The following is a 17982-nucleotide window of genomic DNA, read 5'->3' as shown; positions in this document are numbered from 1 at the left end:
TTCTCTCTTAACTCCCTGTAACTCTACTATCATTACGAGACGTCACAGAGAGTAAATCCAGACTGTGCCATACATTATTTATAGCCCTTGCTCCATTCAGAGAGAACAAATACCTTATTCAGCTACAACTTATAGATGTTTAGTGAAAAACAACATGCTTTACTGCCTAGTTAATTTTGAAAGTAAGGATTTATCTATTTGGTTTAGTCTGTAATGCGTCTGGCTCTGTTTTATCAGGCTGTATGCAGCTAAGAGAGCTGAGTAAGTACAATTACCCACGGCACACGGTGATGATAAACTGCATCCCGTGTGCCTTATTCAGACAAATTCTTTTGAATTTCAGAGCAAATTTTGACCAAGTAAGGCATCTGAATCCAAACTAAAGCTGAGCTATAAAACTTATGATGCCATCTTCTGATTCCAGGGATTTTCCAGTAATTAAAAGACAACACACAAACTTAGTCTACTGCTGATTTATAAGGACTACTGCTTATTTCACCAGTGGAAGAGGAGTTTCTTGTGAACAGACCCAGCAGTTCGAGCATCAGCACTGATGGGTGCAGCCCGCAGGTGCTGGGACCCCGCCAGCCCTCGTCCCACATCCCTGTACCACGGTCAGGACCAGCTCCCTCAGGGCAGGGCTGCGCTTCCACAAACACACTCTCACCAAGCACTTAGCACACACCCACGTGTAAGGTAAGGGGTATCTCCTTCCCAAATGAGAGAAAAATCCTCAGAAATCAGAGAGATTCCTACAGATGTGCTTGAAGTGTTGCGAGTAAGGACAGCTCAAACTGAAGGTCTCTTTTTTTGGCACCTTGAGCTTAGCAGATACATGTCCAGCTCAGAGGCACGCGCGTTCGACTTGCATGCACACGTCTCTGTGTGTAGCCCGCAGATTCAATTAGAGAGGAAGCTGACATACATGCCTTAATTGCACTTTCCATTACCACTGCTGCTCAGATGCTGCGATCCTCCCTCTCCTTTCTGGCAGCGCTGCCATGAGCTGCATCCACTCCCTGGGATGCTCATTAGCTAAAAGCCCACGTGCCAGCCACTGGTACTTTTGGGGTTTTTTTGGTTTGGTTTTGTGTTTTTTTTTAATAGCTGGGCCTGTGGCTGGTTCCCAGCTAATCACCCAAGTGTCTGCAAGCTCCTGCCAGCCAAGTGCTTCAGGACTGAGGTTCCCTGTGACCTGACCACACGTAGCCACTCCAACCCCAACAGCATAGGTTTACTGATTCTGCCTACTTCTTGACAAATTTTAACATTGCTTGGCCCCCAGAGAAGAAGTTCCTGTAAGAAAATCCCATTAACTACTCCCTGTAACTCTCAGTAAAAATTCAAATCAGCTTGGCAGGGTGAGAGGCAAAGGACGTTTTAATTACCTGGGAGCAGTCCCTAAAGCAATTTGCCCAAACCTCTCCCAAAACAGCAAGGCAGAGCAGCTGAGACTTTGTCAGGAGCTGTTTAACAAGGCTGGACTGAAACGAGAACGGTGAAGTACATCACCCCCTTCCTTTTCTGAGCCATATTTTGAAGGAGTAGTAAGAGAGCCAGTTTCAGGAAGTTAAGCAAAGCACAGAAGAACTTTAGATCAGAGTTATCATTTTAAAGTGCACAATTTTGGTTCATTAGAATACTTATGTATATAATCAAAGCACATGAATACTGCGACCCCACAAAAATCCACAAAAATACCCCTCTTCTCCAGCAGTGCAATCTGCACAAGCCACCTCTGGGCAGCACAACGGGCCCCCGGAGCCCCAAGCAAAAGGTCACACTCACCCAGTAATTATTCAGCTCATCATTTGACACCACAAGGTAACAATTGCATTTTTTGTTATACCAGCCCCCAGTTCCTCCAAAGACCGTGCGATTACTGCAATGGGCTCGCTCCAGCGACGCGCTGTTAGTTTTGTCCCAGATGATGGATGCTGAGATGTTACGTCGTGCCCAACGCAGACGGGAGTTCTGCAATTTGCCATTTTGTACTTGCTAAGCCCAGACTGTGTTTTCCCTAGAAACTGAAGTCCCCCGAGCCACAGGCACGCCTCAAAACCAGCTCCAAAACCACTCATGGAAACTCGGTTCTTCACTCTGAAGCGAGAGGAGTGAAAACCATTGCTCTTCATGAGGGAATTACTAATTGGGCGTCACCACACTAAGCTGCTGATTAGTGGAGAGCATTAACACACAAGAATCCCCTTTCAAAGAGGCGAGTTACCGAAGGTGAGGGAGGCAGGAAGGATGGGTTGGACTCCCAAGACCCCATCAGCTTCCCTGCAAACAGGCTCCAGCTCCTCCTCTGTTAAATGTCATGTGTGCCGCTGGCCTTGGGATCTCGTGCTCGGTTCTAGACACTGCTGCTGAACTTGGCTTTGGGAGTACCAGAAAATGGCTTCAGGAAAATCAAATCACAATCAAACAAAACTGAAGCAAGGAAGAGCTGGCAAGCAATGAAATACTGAAATTGGAATGGGTCTGAAGGAAAGAAGAGTTAAAGTCATGTGTCAAGAAGGAAAGCCCTGCGTAAGAGCAAGTGGTCTATTAAAGCAGAAAAGAAACATTAAATTGAAAGAACCGTTAGGCAATGCGCAACAGATTACAATGTATTCCTCGTGTGCATTTTGAGAACTGCACAAATTTTGCTGCTTTTAACTTCTGTTAGAGCGTGATGGGAAAGCCGCGCCAGCCCCACGTGCAAGCATACCCGCAGGGAGGACGTGCTGTTCACCGTGCCGGCATCGCTCCAAACCTCTTCCTTAACAGCACCGCGCTGGAGAGAGGGAGATTCCTGAACAACACACAGCTGCTGCCTCCTCCTCCTCCTCCTCGTGATCAGCTCTGCCAGTCCACAACTTCTGAAGCAAAGGGGTCAAAGGAAGAGAAGGTGCCGGGCAGCCCCTGTTATTTATTCTGAGAAGCTGATCACGGCTGTGACAAGCATGCATGAAACGAGGCCAACGTTCGGTCACACGTTGTGTTCAAACGATGCCGGATACATCCCTTAGCTAAAACTGGTGAAAATACATGCACCCTGGCCTTGCAGAAGAGTTGATTGGTAGTGTTGGTTAAAAAAAGCGAGTAAGCAAATAACGTTGGGTTTAAAAACACAACTAGGTTCCAATAAACAGTTTGCTCGTGATTTTGTCAAAGATTCAAATAAAAAGATGTGCAAGAGTTTGATGAGGTTTAGTGGTTTCCCAAGAGAAGAGTTTGGGGTTCAGCCCACAGTAATGCTTTCAAAAATTTTCCATGGATGGAAAATTTACCTTTTGAAATACAACCCACTGAATTTATTTTTAATGTTCTCCAAGCATTTTGCATTTCAAATGTCGGAGTTTGGTCACTGGTCTGAGTTAGAGCGTTCACCTGAACACCGAGATACCAATGAGTGCTCAGGTGCGGCTGGCTCTGGGTTTGGTCCCCAGAGCCCTTCAGATAGGATGCAAACACCCTGGCAGGTCACTCTGGCCTACCAGGAGCCACTTGCCTGTTATCCAGGGGCAGGCTGAGCTGAGCAATGTAAGGGAAGGGTTCAGAGGTTTTGCATTAAGGAAGGGCTAAGCGTTAATAAAATAAGCAAACATCAAAAATTTCTGCACTTAATACCATGTTTAAGTTGTCATTCTTACAGCAAATCTCCAATTTATCTCTGATAACGATTTCTGCATTTTAGACCTTCTCATTTAAATGTGTTTTCCACAGCATAAATCATGGTGCTCCAAAAGCGAACTCTGTCTGATATTTATTTATTTAAACTTTCAATGCTTTGCTGTTGCTTCTCATGTTCTGGTAAGTTCTTCTGTTATCAACAAAGTCCTAATTCATTTAGCATTGATGCTAAGAAGTGATCCCTCCCAACAGCACAGGCTCAGGTCTAATAATTCCCAGCAGGAAAAGTTAATTGAACAGCCTTCTGGCTGAGACAACATTTGATTTTCCTTTTTTAAAACCCATCAGCATCTGCAGGTGTTTTGGCCACTTTCTGGGAACAAGTAAAGGGAAAAGTGCTTCCATTTCAGACAGACACATTATCTCTGATGAAGACCAATTTGTAAAATGGCAAGGTTTTTACAAGAGGGGGAAGTAAGGAAAAGTGTGATAATGAAGTCTGGTAACCTGTAGGCTGTTCAATAGACTGAATGTTATTGGTCAAAGCAAGCAAGCTCAATAAAAGCAAAGGAAGAGAGTAGTGAAAAAAACTGCATCTGGAAACAGGTGAAGACAAAATGCAAATTCACTACACTGAAAACCACATTGTTCTTATTAATCTCTGGGGGAAAAAAGTGCTATTCCTGCTATATAGTTTATTTTTTCACCAATTCAGAGCTGTTGATATCAGTTCCACTTGCCAACAGACAGACACCCATATAAACGATGCCCATGCAGTGACCCAGAAGCAAGACAACAAATTCAGAGGTGATGATCTGAGATAATATAAAGAGCAATAAGGACAGTTCAGCGATGTGCTGCCTGATATACATCTTGTGTATGTTAACATATTGCATGATTTTCTTCAAGAGCAATATATGTTTTTTGGAGAATCACATGAAGTTGATCATCTCCCAATGGAGAGTAAATAATCTCGATCGTAATGCTGAGAAAGTTCAGTTGCTGCAAAATTTAAGAAACACATTTGAGGTTTCCCATATATAAGTAGGAGAAATTCTTTAATTGGGGATGTTAAAAAGATGCAAACTCTAAGGACTGTCTTACAGAGGAATTACCTGAGGATCGGTGGTTTACCTTGTCCCCCACCTCTTCCCCTGCATTGGTTTACAGGCTTGTACCACTTAGATCCTACCCCCCCTCCAAAAAAAATTCCACTTAATTTTTAGTGACAACAGTAGATAGTCAAAATAGCCTTTGCAATGAGAATTTCACCTTATGCTATTTACTATGTAGGTAAATAAGGTACTTTGGGGGTCCAGCACAATATACACCATCCAGCTGGGGTTCTTCCCATCCCCGTAAGCAGCCATCCCAGCTGGGACTCAGGCGATCCCCGCATGCTCTGCGTGGCAAACGAGGCACGTCCCCAGAGCAGAAGAGCTCCATCCTCGCAGGACCCTCTGCCTCAAAGCTAGCTTGTAAACCAGCACAGATCCCTACAGCATTGTGAGGTTTCAGCCATCACCCAGCACACATGCACCCACTCATACTGTGCTCTTCTGGGTACCAGAGGGCTTATCTGAAATATTTAGACTACTCAGCTCTCTGCCCTCAGACTCAAAATGAAAAATGCATGACTTATTCTTGGTATTTATTTTTCATCTGCAGGTAACTTCTCTTTTGTCATAAAATAAATTCCACGTTAGACTCAAATACATTTCAAAGCTTTGCATCTTCAAGGGAATGCACAAGATCAGATGTTTCTTCTGGGAAAAACACAAAGTGAAACCACCCAAGAACTCAATTAATTTGTGAAACTTACTGTCATTAGAGATGATCAAATATAAAACTGTGAAAAGATTCAAATAAACACATATATAGTGATATGACTAAGAAAAACCTTCTCAAAGTGCATTAAGCATGCAATACATCATCCTGTAGCTGTCATAATGCACACGTACATGGTGCCAAAGCAGATTTACATAAGTATTCTTGTTTCTGGTATTTTCCAGAGAAGTTTTCTCTGCCAGCCTACACAACCCAAGCCCATAATGCCCCAGGTACTCTATGACCAGGGTCCCTTCCACCCAAATATTGCTGCTTTCAACAGGGACTTCAAAACCAAGACACTCCTGCAGCATCTTTTTTTATGCTGACTGGCCAAATTCTAATAAAAACCTGTTTCAGCCAGAATTCTTATGACTAGTTCTGGTCTGACATCAAAACAACAGGCTGTTCTTGTCCATGTTTATTTTTTCCTTTGATTCAGATTTGATTTTATTGCTCACAAGAAGCACCAGATGCATTCCTGAGAAGATGCAAGAGTGCTACTAGTCCTGGAGCAGAAACATGCAGAGGAAATTTTAAAAATGCAGCTTTCCTCCAAGTTTTTAATGGAGAAAGCTGCATTCAGTCCATAGTTTGTGTCCATGGACCGTTCATCCTTGGGCCTTTCCAGGTACAAAAGTTCCAGCAGACACTATGAAGGATAGCTCAACTCCGATCAATTAATTTCACAGCTTTTGACATTACACAAAACTTGGGTTATTACAAGAGAGCACAACAGTAAAAAGCAGTAGTTTCTCTCGTCTAGTAACATCTTCCTTACAGTTGTTAATACCCAGGACCTCAGGGGAATCCTAAAGAAGTCACACGCCGTTACCCAAATCTGAAAGCTCAGCAGGTTTTGGGTGAAGCAGTTGGTCCACAAAATTCAGAGTCAAAGCCAAATTACATCGGGTAGAGCCTATGTGTTCACATTAATTTATGCAAAGATCAACTAGCTTCCCAACATTTGTACTCCATCCTCAAAGTTTTTGTTGTAAAAGTAACCTCCTTCCTCACCTACATCCAGATGTTCATTGTGTGCATCCCCACGCTTCTCAAAGGGACACGACAGGGGGCAGGACACATCATAGAGAGATGACTGATGACAAGATTTATTTGATTATAAAGATAGAGGGTACCCACAGCTTCTCCCCTACCCCATTTTGGTGCCAGCTGGGGTGCAGGCATTCCCAAGTGCAGAGCATGAATTCAGACTCCTGCACAGACACATCCACTGACAGTTTGCCAGCTTCACTGCTTTCCCTCTCTAGTTTTGAGCAGAGAGTTTAGAGATGAAAACAAAGCTTCTGGGAGTAGTCTTATGATTTAGGCTTGTCTAGAAACCTGGTATGACTTACATGCGCTCATTAAAATATAAAAATAAAATACGCTTGTTACCCACATAGACCAAGTAGGTAGATTAAGCACTATGTCCCCTCAGTCATGGAAAATTGACACTGCTAAGGCTCAAAGCATCCATCTCAAATTACTTTGTGAATCATTTTCCCTTCTGGGGAAGAAAAAAAAGAAAAGAAGCAACTAAAACAACTATGCAGTTATTTTCTGTTTCTTTTTTATTATTTCACCATTGCCACCTGCTGTGCAATATTTTATGGTCCATTTCTTCCAGTTAGGCTATTTCTAGGTGAAAAAAGTAATTTATTTTGTTCAGGTATGGGAGACATTTATGTATTGCTCTACAGTGATGGACAACCATGAAATCTGAAGAATAGGAACACTAATCCAGCACAAGGAACATCAGCCCTGTAGGCAGAACAAGTTTATATAGGCTAGAATCATTCTCACTCCCTGTTTCACTCTAAGAACAGGGATCTTCTACCTTATGATTTCAGGAGAAAGAGCGTGGAAAAGCAAGACTTATGTGAACCAACATGGAGAAGCATGCTTCGATCTGTACCAGGTACCCAGGTCCCTGAGCTGGAAGATAGGGAGCAGAATGAAGCCCCCATAATCCAAGGGCAAATGGTTAGCAACCTGCTACACCACTTGGACACACACAAGTCTATGGGGTCAGATGGGATCCAGCCAAGTGTATTGAGGGAGCTGGCAGAGGTGCTCACCAAGCCACTTTCCATCATTTATGAGAAGTCCTGGCTGACCAGGGAGGTCAGCCAATGTGACACCCATCCACAAGAAGGGTCAAGAAGGAGGATCTGGGGAACTACAAGCCTGTCAGCCTGACTTCAGAGCCAGGGAAGGTTATAGAGCAGATCATCTTGAGTGCCATCATGCAGCACATACAGGACAAGGTTACCCGGTCCAGCCAGTATGGGTTCATGAAAGGCAGGTCCTGCTTGACCAATCTGATCTCCTTCTATGACAAGGTAACCCACTTAGTCAATGAGGGAAAAAGTTGTGGATGTTGTCTACCTGGACTTTAGTAAAGCCTTTGACACCATTTTCCACAGCATCCTCCTGGAGAAACTAGCTGCTCATGGCATACTCTTTGCTCAGTAAAAAAACTGGCTGGATGGCCAGGCTCAAAGAGTTGTAGTGAATGGAGTGAAATCCAGTTGGCAGCCCACCACAAGTGGTGTTCCCCAGGGCTCAGTACTGGAGCCAGTTCTCTCTAATATCTTCATCAATTGATCTAGACAAGGGGATTGAGTGCTCCCTCAGTAAGTTCACAGATGACACCAAGTTGGGCAGGAGTGTTGATCTGCTGGAGTTTAGGAAGGCTCTGCAGAGGGATCTGGACAGGCTGGATTGATGGGCCAAGGCCAATGGTATGAGGTTCAACAAGGCTCAGTGCTGGGTCCTGCACTTGGGTCACAACAGCCCCAGGCAAGGCTACAGGCTTGGGGCAGAGTGGCTGGAAAGCTGCCTGACGGAAAAGAACCTGGAGGTGCTGGTGAATATGAGCCAGCAGTGTGCCCAGGTGGCCAAGAAAGCCAACAGCATCCTAGCTTGTATCAGGAATAGCATGGTCAGCAGGACCAGTGCAGTGATCATCCCCCTGTACTCAGCACTGGTGAGGCCACACCTTGAATACTGTGTTCAGTTTTGGGCCCCTCACTACAAGAAGGACATTGAGGTGCTGGAGCACATTCAAAGGGTAACAAAGTGGTGAAGGGTCTGGAGCACAAGTCTTATGAAGAGTGGCTGAGGGAACCAGGGTTGTTTAGTCTGGAGAAAAGGAGGCTGAGGGGAGACCTCATCTCTTTCTACAACTACCTGAAAGAAGGTTGTAGCCAGATGGGTGTTGGCCTCTTCTCCCACATAACAGAAGAGGAAATGGCCTCAAGTTGTGACAGGGTAGGCTTAGGTTGGATATTAGAAAAGATTTCTTCACCAAAAGTGTTGTCAAGCATTGGAACAGGCTGCCCAAGGAAGTAGTTGAGTCACCATCCCCAAAGATATTTAAGAGACATAGACATGGTGCTTAGGGACATGGTTTAGTGGTGGACTCAGCCATGTTAAGTTTACAGCTGGACTCAATCTTAAAGGTCTTTTTGAACCTATACAATTCTACAATCCTATGCAGCTATTCCAAAACAGTATCTTTAATGATGTGACCAGCCCAGGGTGTTTCTCTGACCTACAACCAACTGCAGCCACAAATTCTTCTCCTCTGGACTGGCAGGTGCAAGACTTTCTCCTACTGCTACATAGAGCAAAGCTTCAGGGCTGCACTGACTTTCCTTCATTTCCAGCCCCAGTGATGAATATGATGTCTGAAACCCAATTTTCTTCCTTTTTGGATTCCTACCAAAACAAACCCCAGAAAGCCTGTCACTTGCCTTATAACCTCAGAAGAATTATTACAGCAACTGCCAACTATTCTGGGACACAGATACAGTTCCTCAAAACTACACATTCATCTTTACAAGTGAAACCTAATGATTTTTTCCCAAGCAAATATTAGTCTCAAAGATTAAGAGGCATATTTTATTTAACAGTAGTACTGTAAACAAGATAACATGAAGTGTAATGAGTGGGGGTTGCTAAAAACAGAGGCTGTAGAGGCACCCTGGAATGTCTCTGGGATGATGTTACTAGATGAGTCCACTTGTGCCCATCAAGCTAATAGACGCCACCCACAACAGCACACACCACAAGCGCGATGCAGAGGAAGGGAGTCTCATCATCGGCACGATGTTTTGCCAGAGCAGCACATGAACTGTCACTGCTTTGGAGTCATTTCACCAAATCCCTGGAAAAGGAAAGATTTTTCTCTCCACATACTTCATTGTCAAGGACCACACTGCTGTAAACACTTGTACGTATCTCTCTGGAGAGAAATGTATTCTGAGTAATGAAAGACATTTCTACTGACTAACTGCTGAGGCCAAGATGTTCACACAAGTTTCTCCAATTCCTGGCTCTTCTGGGATGCAGTAGTTGACAGTGCAGCAGGAAAAGATTTAGGTGAGCAAGATGAGCAATTTCTAATGCCTTTTTATCAACACACCTGATGTTGAACCTAGTCACCATCTCCCTGTGGCTTGCACCAAGGAAAGCTGTGCAGGGAGCACCAGGGTCTTAATATTTCTGTTATTACTGCCTAAATAACCATTTTCATGCAGCAATCAGTATTTACTACTTCATTAGCTTTTTCTAGGCAGGGGTTGGGTGACCCTGCAGTATATCAGGGTTGTCTTACCTTCTGGTTCTCTAATGGCAGGCTCTCTGGTTTCCTGGCTAACCAGAGGGAGAAGCACTCACACTAACCCTGGCTGAAAGCAAAGCCCACTGCTTTGCAGTGAACCTGGAAGCAAGGGATCCCAAACCCTTCACTTTGGCCCAAGTCAGCCAGAATTAGCACAAAAAGACTCTGAGCAAGTCACTTAGCCCTCAAAAATGACTGTAAATTCACTTAAGATATAATTAAGGATATGAGTTAAACTGAACATGTGAATTGAGTCACACTGAAAATTTTATTTTCATGCCTTAAAACAATTTAGCTCACAGCAGGTGAGAGCTAATGCTTGAAATTAAAGCAAGTGAAGGCAGAGGCTTCATTGCCTACATACCAGAGTGATAAAGAAATTAGTTAAGCCAAGTAAGGTGAAATACAGCGATACGGGGCATACACAGGTTTTACCAAACAGAAACTCATCCTCAGGAACTGATATTTTCTGTGATGTACTTAGTTCCTCCTTCTGCTTGCAACCAAGCAACAACCTGTAATATATTGAACTAAATGAAATGTTACAGTGCAAAACCCCTGTGACCAATTTTTATTTTGGACTTTTGCCTATAAGGAAGATCTTTTATTTTACACAATTCCATCATTTCTGCTGTCCTCTGTGACCTAAAGTTAAATAAACAAAGAAAATCTTTTACACCTTTGTCTTGCTTTTCTTAGGACTGCTACAAACCTTTAAAGGTCACTTATAGCTGTGTTTCAGAAATAACACCGCTCTCCAGCTTTCCCTCCCCTTTGTCATGTGCCTGACATTTCTCAGATGGATTTTGTCTTTTGTGCCCTCTGTTCATCTGCTTCGCCGTGTTGTCTCCTTCGGAGAGGCAACCTGCGTGTTAAGCCAAAGCACTTCCCGGGGGTGGTTGCAGTGATCTTTGCCAGCACTGAAGCAGCAGTTTTGGAGGAGTCAAAGTGCTCGCTTTGCTGAGCCACCAGCCGAAGTACCAAAGAAACTACAAAACCCTCCCAAAGTTATTGAAATACCTTGGGTAGCAGAGCAGCAGCACTAGAAATAAGCAATAAACCACCAACGGGGTCAGCAGGAATTGTGCAGTTACTGAGCTCACAGTGGGTCGTGCAAAGCATCCCACAGCTCACCAGCACTTCTGTCCACACCATTATCCTCCAGCAGGATCCTGGCCAGCCTCTAGCCTCAGCACACACACAGACACACAGCAGGCAATCAATCTGCCAGCATTCTCTCCGCTTCCCTTGGAAATTACCCATTTTTGATGCTGCTTTTGCCACAAGTGGGACATTTGTAGGTCTCTTATAGATTCTGATAGGGATATTCCTGATGTCTCAGGTATACTTTATGAGCAGCCCTGTTCTAAAGATAAACCCAATCTTTGAGCAAGAATTACTTTTTTTTTTACACAATTTTTATCTTCTTTTTAAGGTGCTTCAAAGGTTTGTTTTCATTCTTACATGGAAGGAATGATGATTTTAATACCTATGTAGTCCCTGTGAACCTGCATCATTGTCCTTCAGCCAAAGCCAGGTTTTACCCTTACCTGTGGGCACAAACCACTCTTACAGACCCTTTAACACACACCTAACAGCTCCCACCATTCAGTCTTTCCTTCTATTTCTTGTTTTGGAAATATGGTTGCCTTATGTTATAGGCATAGCAAGGAGCAATGCTGCAAATTCATTTTCCAGGGGAGATAATGAAAGATAACATCAAGAAGTGACTTCTGTGCTGCAGAAACCGGGCTGGCATATGTCTTCAGAAACTCAGAAGTCATACAATTCAATGACTAAAACACAACTGGGCAATTTTTTTTACAGCCACCGCCTTGATTCACAACTCTGATCAAACAGCTCAGTCTTAGTCTGTCCCAGTTTCCCCTAGATCAAAAGGGGTGTAGTCACATACCCCACCAGGGTTAGCACACCCTAAGAGAGTATTTTAACTTAGGGTCAAGTGTGATGTCTGTGCAAGTGGCTCAAATGATAGCAATAGCACCTTTCCTTGGATAGAAAGAAGGAAAGTGACTAGAAGTTAGAGATTTGGCCAGAGCAGAGAACAATTAACCATTCCTCCCTGCAATGGACTGCCCAGAATGTTTTCATTTTCCTAGCCTAGGAAAGAGCATCGTACAGATCAGCTGTGCTGTTTGGCACAGGTCACATAACCTTTTCATGCTTCCAGCCACTGCCATTTCACACCACCACGTTACTTCTGGGACATTCATCCTGGAAAGCAGTCTAAGGGATGGATGACACTGTCTGCAGGAGTTGTGCACGACCCGAGAAGAGCGGCAGGGAGAGACAGACCCCTAGCACCACTGGCCATCAAGCTGCAGGGTTTACATCAACAGCAGAACATCAGGCACAGTTGTACGTCCATCAGCTCATCATCTGCAGGCCTGAAATCACAAATTTATTCAGGGGAAAAGGCAGTTCAAGAGCTCTCTGCCTTTTAAGATCCTGGCAGGTTTTACACACTTTCCACCGAGACCAACACAAGCATCCCCTCTTGAGCTTATTTTCAAATGGCTCTGTCAGTACATGCTAACTTGACACTTGTGTCTGGACTGTAAGGAGCATCACAGATTGAAGTGATCACAGAATTTTTAAATTGGAAGCTAATACAAATTCCACATCTCCAGCAAGGAAGCAGTGATGAGCCAGTAGTTCTCCACAGCTTCCTATCATCAAGCCTGGAGATGTCCAAAGTTTCTTCTATATCATAAACAAAGATTCAAAAGTCCTTTGTTCTAAGGGGCATTTGCATGAAACCCAGGTTCCACTTAAAGCCTTGATCTGTTCCTTCTCCATCTGAAGTCACAGCTCCCTGCGATATCACACCAGTTACTACAGAAATTAATTCTGTGCCCCAGGCACTGAACTTCCAGTAGACTGATGGGAAGCATCCAAGAGCAGTGGGAGCTTAAGATCAGTCATGCAAGTAGCATTTAATCTAAAGGCTGGCAATGTGTGGAGGTCCAGGGAATCTCATACAATTAAAATTAGTCTTTCCTCACCATAAAAAAGGAAGCATTGGAGACTTCAAGTCCTCCTCCCTGGATAGAAATCAAAGTATAACCCTGTAAATATTACTGTTGTAGGCAGGAAGAACTCATCAACTGAAATGGGGCAAATTCAGATACCACATTTGTGGAGCAGACTTCACAGGTTGTTAGCAACCTTGCAGATGACTCACAAATGATGTCAGAGGAGCATCTATGTTTTGTCAGAATTCAAGACGAACACAAGGAAATGTCAGACAACCTTTTGCTCTGCCTAGAGGAGCAGCAATGCAGCACTGCCATTTCTGCATCCTCAGGTCTCCCAGGGGAAAATCCTGTTACAATCAAGCAGGTTTTGCTGCCCGCACAAAGAGCCAAAGGGAAACACACTTTTATAAACTCTTATTGACAGAAAAGTTTTGTTGCTTACTCATTACAAACAACACCACTTATTTACATGTATACCTGTTGCCCAGGCAGGGCACTGGAGGGTTATAGCTTGTTAAATGAGAATGTAATAGGTCAGAAGTGATAAAAACATCCATGTTTTTGGTTAGAGAAAATCAGAATACTGCACAAGTCCTTGCAGAAGTGAGTTTGACTGGAAGATCAAGTTGCTAATTGAAGCAAGTGTTCTCACCACCAGCCAAAACATCTGCTACATCTGCATTTCTGGGGTAGGAACCTTTGACAGACCTCAATCTCTTCCAACTAGGAAGGAGGAAGAGACATGAAAGTTTTGACAAGTCTTATGCAATGGAAAAAATCATTTTTACCAGCCAGAAATGCATCTAGCCCGTACAGTTAAATTGGTACCTAATAAAACATACTAAAAACTTATTACTTGGACATGCTATTATTTAAATAACACTTCTATAAATGTAAATTGACAGCACACTATAGAAGCTATAAGTTTTCTATTTTTCAAGTGCATTTTCTAAAAATTACTTTATAGTGAACTTTTGCATGAGGACACTCCGTTTTGGAGAAATGCATACTAAATTGGCCTCCAGGTGGTTTTTTTGGAACATCAACTCTTGTTTTACAGACTCAGTCCATTACAGAGGTGTAACAGTTCATGAAGAAAGTCAGCAACAGAAAAACAAAGTGATATGCCATTGCCAGTTAAACAGCAGAAATAGAGAAATTCTGTATCAAGGGATCCACCTCTAAGTGTACTTTCCCTGAAGACTTTAACAGGTCTTTTAAAAAGCCTTGCCTCATTATAAGTTACACTTAATTGCTAGACATCAATCTTTAGACTACTGCAAATGAGTAGAATAAACATACGTGGAAACTAAGGAGCACATTGTAACTACATGCGTGTCTTTGCTGTAAAGACAATTAATACTCACGTGTGACCTGTTAAAACAGGCCAAATCCTCCTGCACAGAAATCACAGCACCAGCATGGAATAATACCCCTCACAATAGCTGTTAAATGCTGGAATCGTAGGTTCCATAAAGGCTTTATGCCTTTTGTGCACCTGACCATCTCAGCCACAAAGCTATCAGACTGTTTAAATTCAGCTAAGAAAATGCTCCAAACCCAATCCCTTCCCCTGCAGATAGCTCGGATTGAGGGACTGCAGCATTGGTTATCAGGGGGCTGCATCTCAGCTTGGACAATGGAGCCAGGCTGGTTAAACCCCAGCCTTCGATCGCAGGATTAGCACTCTGCTCACTCGCTTTGGCAGTGGGTTTGTCCTTTCCGACGGGGGCTTACAGCACAGGCTCACAATGAACAGATCTACGGCATCAAGGCATTTTCTGGTTTTTATTCTGATGTTGTTTGTGTCACTGTGCCACATCCCTTTTCTTTACCTAGAATAAAGGAGTGCAGGTTGTGACCATCTCCGTGATGGAGCAAGAAAAAGCTTTGCTTTGGAGGGGGCACTTTGGGAGCAGATGTGCAGGAAGGATGATGGCACAGATGTGCCTTTATGTCTGCTCTGCACGTGTTCCCCTGTTCAGAACCATCTTCCACCTTCTCATCACACCATAACTAAGAACCTCTCTGTGGTTGCTCTAATTTGAAACATTTTTAAACAGCTTCCCATCAGCCACAATACTAGGCAAAAAAAAAAAGACCACTATGGTTTGGGTGTGCAGTCGCTCTTCTCACTAGACTGAGCTTGCACAACAGAAAATACAACTTTTTCACCCACACCTTCCTAGGAGGAGGACACACCAAGCAGTATTTGCAGATAGGAGTGTGACCCAGCTGGCTGACGTTATCCACTTGTAGCTCTGCCAAGTGCCCAAATCCCTTGCTTACTGCAGAAAGTTACCTCCTAAACACCTAAGTTTAGGTTAGCAGAATTATTTGGTCAAGCATATATCTCTGTGGAGATCATTCATCTCCACTGACAGACAGAACCATTCCTTGCTGTGGCATGAAGGAAAAATATTTGCAACAACTTTGAGTTTAAGACTTTTTGTAATCCACAGACTCCTGCACCTAGCACAGGAAACCAGTACCAGGCGGCAAACTGCATTTCTTAAGTATAAGTTTGTAGTTACATGCTGGAAATAACACCTAGTAGTTCCAGGGTTGGGTAGACAGCATTGTTAATTCCCTAACCTATAGTGCAGGAGCACAGTAGATCATTATTTTTCATGAGTCTGGAAATACAGGAATAGCTGCAGTTAGCCAAAGCACATATTGGTAACCGAATAATGAAAAAAGTCAACAGCAGCTCCCGGTCCCTCCTTCCCACCACCCTCAGCAGTGCCAGTTCAGCATTTTGTCTCCAGTGGAGGGTACATTCTTGAATTCTACATTCCCAGTAATCCTTAAGTTGCTCTTAAATTGAGCTGCTGTCAGTCTGTCAAGCAAGCAAATGAAAGTCTGGTTTAAGGAGCAGAGGCTCCTACTCTGGCATTTGAGAACAGTTGCAGCAGAGCACAGCGAGCTCCTCGCACGCCAGGTTCCGACTCCGTGCCTCTCCTGTGCGAGGGTAAATGCCAAGCTCTTGTCTCCACAGAGATGGGCTACTGATCAATAGGAGAACCGTACCGCAGAGCAATCAATTCCTCACCTTCACGGGGATTCAGATACTCTCACTTCTGCTGAAGACAGTTATTAAGGTGTCTTGTCCTTCTTAATATTTCCTAATTACTTTTTCTGAAATATTGCACTCATTTCACAAAACCTCCCTTAAATCTTATTTCCTCAACGATTCGGCATTATAATTCATTCCACAGGCAGCACAATAATATAAAGCAGCAGAACAGATACAAATCATCTCAACACCTCCTCATCACTCAGGAGGTCAGCAGTAAGAGTCACCATCCAGTAATAAGATGAGTTAACAGACTGCTGCAAAAAATCTGGTCATTAACAGCGAGGGAGCTTTACATGGAGCATCCATGATGCCTACCTAGGAGGACGCAGGCTTCTCCACCTTTATCACTGTCAAAACCTTCCTGTCACTAAATGAAGCCACAAAGTCCCTCATAACACGAGGTAGTGAATTAAAACTTAATGACACCACCGTAGCAGGGACAGTTTCCAACCTCTGCCTTCGGTACCAGAGCGCAGGATGTTGCGTAACAAAAGTGAATCGTTACAAGCTGTACAGCAGAGAGTTTATCTTTAATGAGCCTGCCCAGAAATTTGTTGTTGGCAGGAAAATTTGCAGGTTTTGCTCTGTGAAAGAGAGGCCCCCATTGCCCACCAGGGATGCTGCAGAAAAGTAAATAAACCCCTGGTTTTGTGGTAAAACTATCTTGATTTTGCTACTTTTAGCAGATTTCAAGTCACCAAGGCAATCTTGTTTCATACAAAGAAAAGGCTTAGTTCTGTACAACAAAAACACACTAATACTGAGGGCAGAAGAAACCCCCAGAGCCAGAAAAGGTCACCAAATTCATATGGAACTAGTCAGAATAACAATAACAGCCTACCTCAAACTATAATCATCATCCGGCAATTCAAACTGCTATCATACCTTCATCCACAGAGTTAAAAAAATCCAGAAACAAAGAGAGGGAGCCACAGGATGGCATTACTTGGGGAAACAGCATCCAATAACAGAATGAAGTGGGCATACCCCAAAAGTTTAAGTACTCACCCACATTCCACACATCCCCCCCCTTAAACTCTTAATACCTTCTTCCCATCCTGTTTTCCAACTTTTTTCCTGTAATCCAGATGAAACCTTAACTCAGCCATTTCCTTACCTAGACATCCTCAACCTCCAAGCCCCACAAAGACAGAAGCAAACCAAAGCCGTACCTGCAGCAGTGCTGATTTGGAAAGCCACCACCAGAAGCAGCAGCCAGGCCAGTCCCCTCCGTGCCCAGCAAACACCTCACCCCATCACCAGCCTGACTTATATGGAGAGGAGCTACTAACAGGTGGAGGCAATGATCACCCCCAGCCTCCTCCCTGAGAAGCCCCATCTGGGAAGGATGCTATTAAAAGCCTCACAGCAATTACCAAAGCCTCATAGAGAACATCTGTGTTTCTGCAGAAGATACTTTTCCCCACTTAGCCCAGGGCTGGCTTTCCTACGTCGTGTTTGGGAAATGCCTTGTCCTGCTCCTGAACCTTCCCAGCTCAAGCACTCGAAAGGACACGGTCATATCATCATCTTATGTCATTTTTCATCTTCAGGTGAAAAATCTCAACATCCAAGATGCCTCTAACTTCAAAATTGACAAATCCACATGGTATTTGTGCAGGTGATTAATCATTAGCAAACAACTTGTTAATTAATGTTGCTGATTAAAAGATGTAAACATCAAAGCTGCACCTGCTTTCTAAATTGATCTCTGTTAAAGTGTAAATATTTTATCTATACAAGTTGGGAAAACAGAATGTCACCAGTGTTTAATCTGTACCATTCATTACAGATTTATATTAACCTTTAGAAAAGCAGTGACTACATCC

The 17982-nt window shown here is 43.6% G+C and overlaps 1 long non-coding RNA gene across 2 annotated transcripts in view; it reads right to left on the bottom strand.

Moving 5' to 3' along the window:
- LOC142602406 (uncharacterized) overlaps positions 1-17736 on the bottom strand; it is a 60145-nt gene extending 42409 nt beyond the window's left edge. For both annotated transcript variants that reach the window (XR_012836211.1, XR_012836212.1), the window contains exon 1: positions 17571-17736. This is a non-coding gene — a long non-coding RNA (uncharacterized LOC142602406). The remainder of the gene's footprint in view (positions 1-17570) is intronic.
- Between the last annotated feature and the right edge of the window lie 246 nt (positions 17737-17982).

This window comes from Balearica regulorum, chromosome 6 (genome assembly GCF_011004875.1).
Source record: "Balearica regulorum gibbericeps isolate bBalReg1 chromosome 6, bBalReg1.pri, whole genome shotgun sequence".
In the NCBI taxonomy this organism is placed as follows: Eukaryota; Metazoa; Chordata; class Aves; order Gruiformes; family Gruidae; genus Balearica; species Balearica regulorum.
The sequence above is the reverse complement of the archived record's forward strand: the minus strand, read 5'-3'. Positions and strand labels throughout refer to the sequence as shown.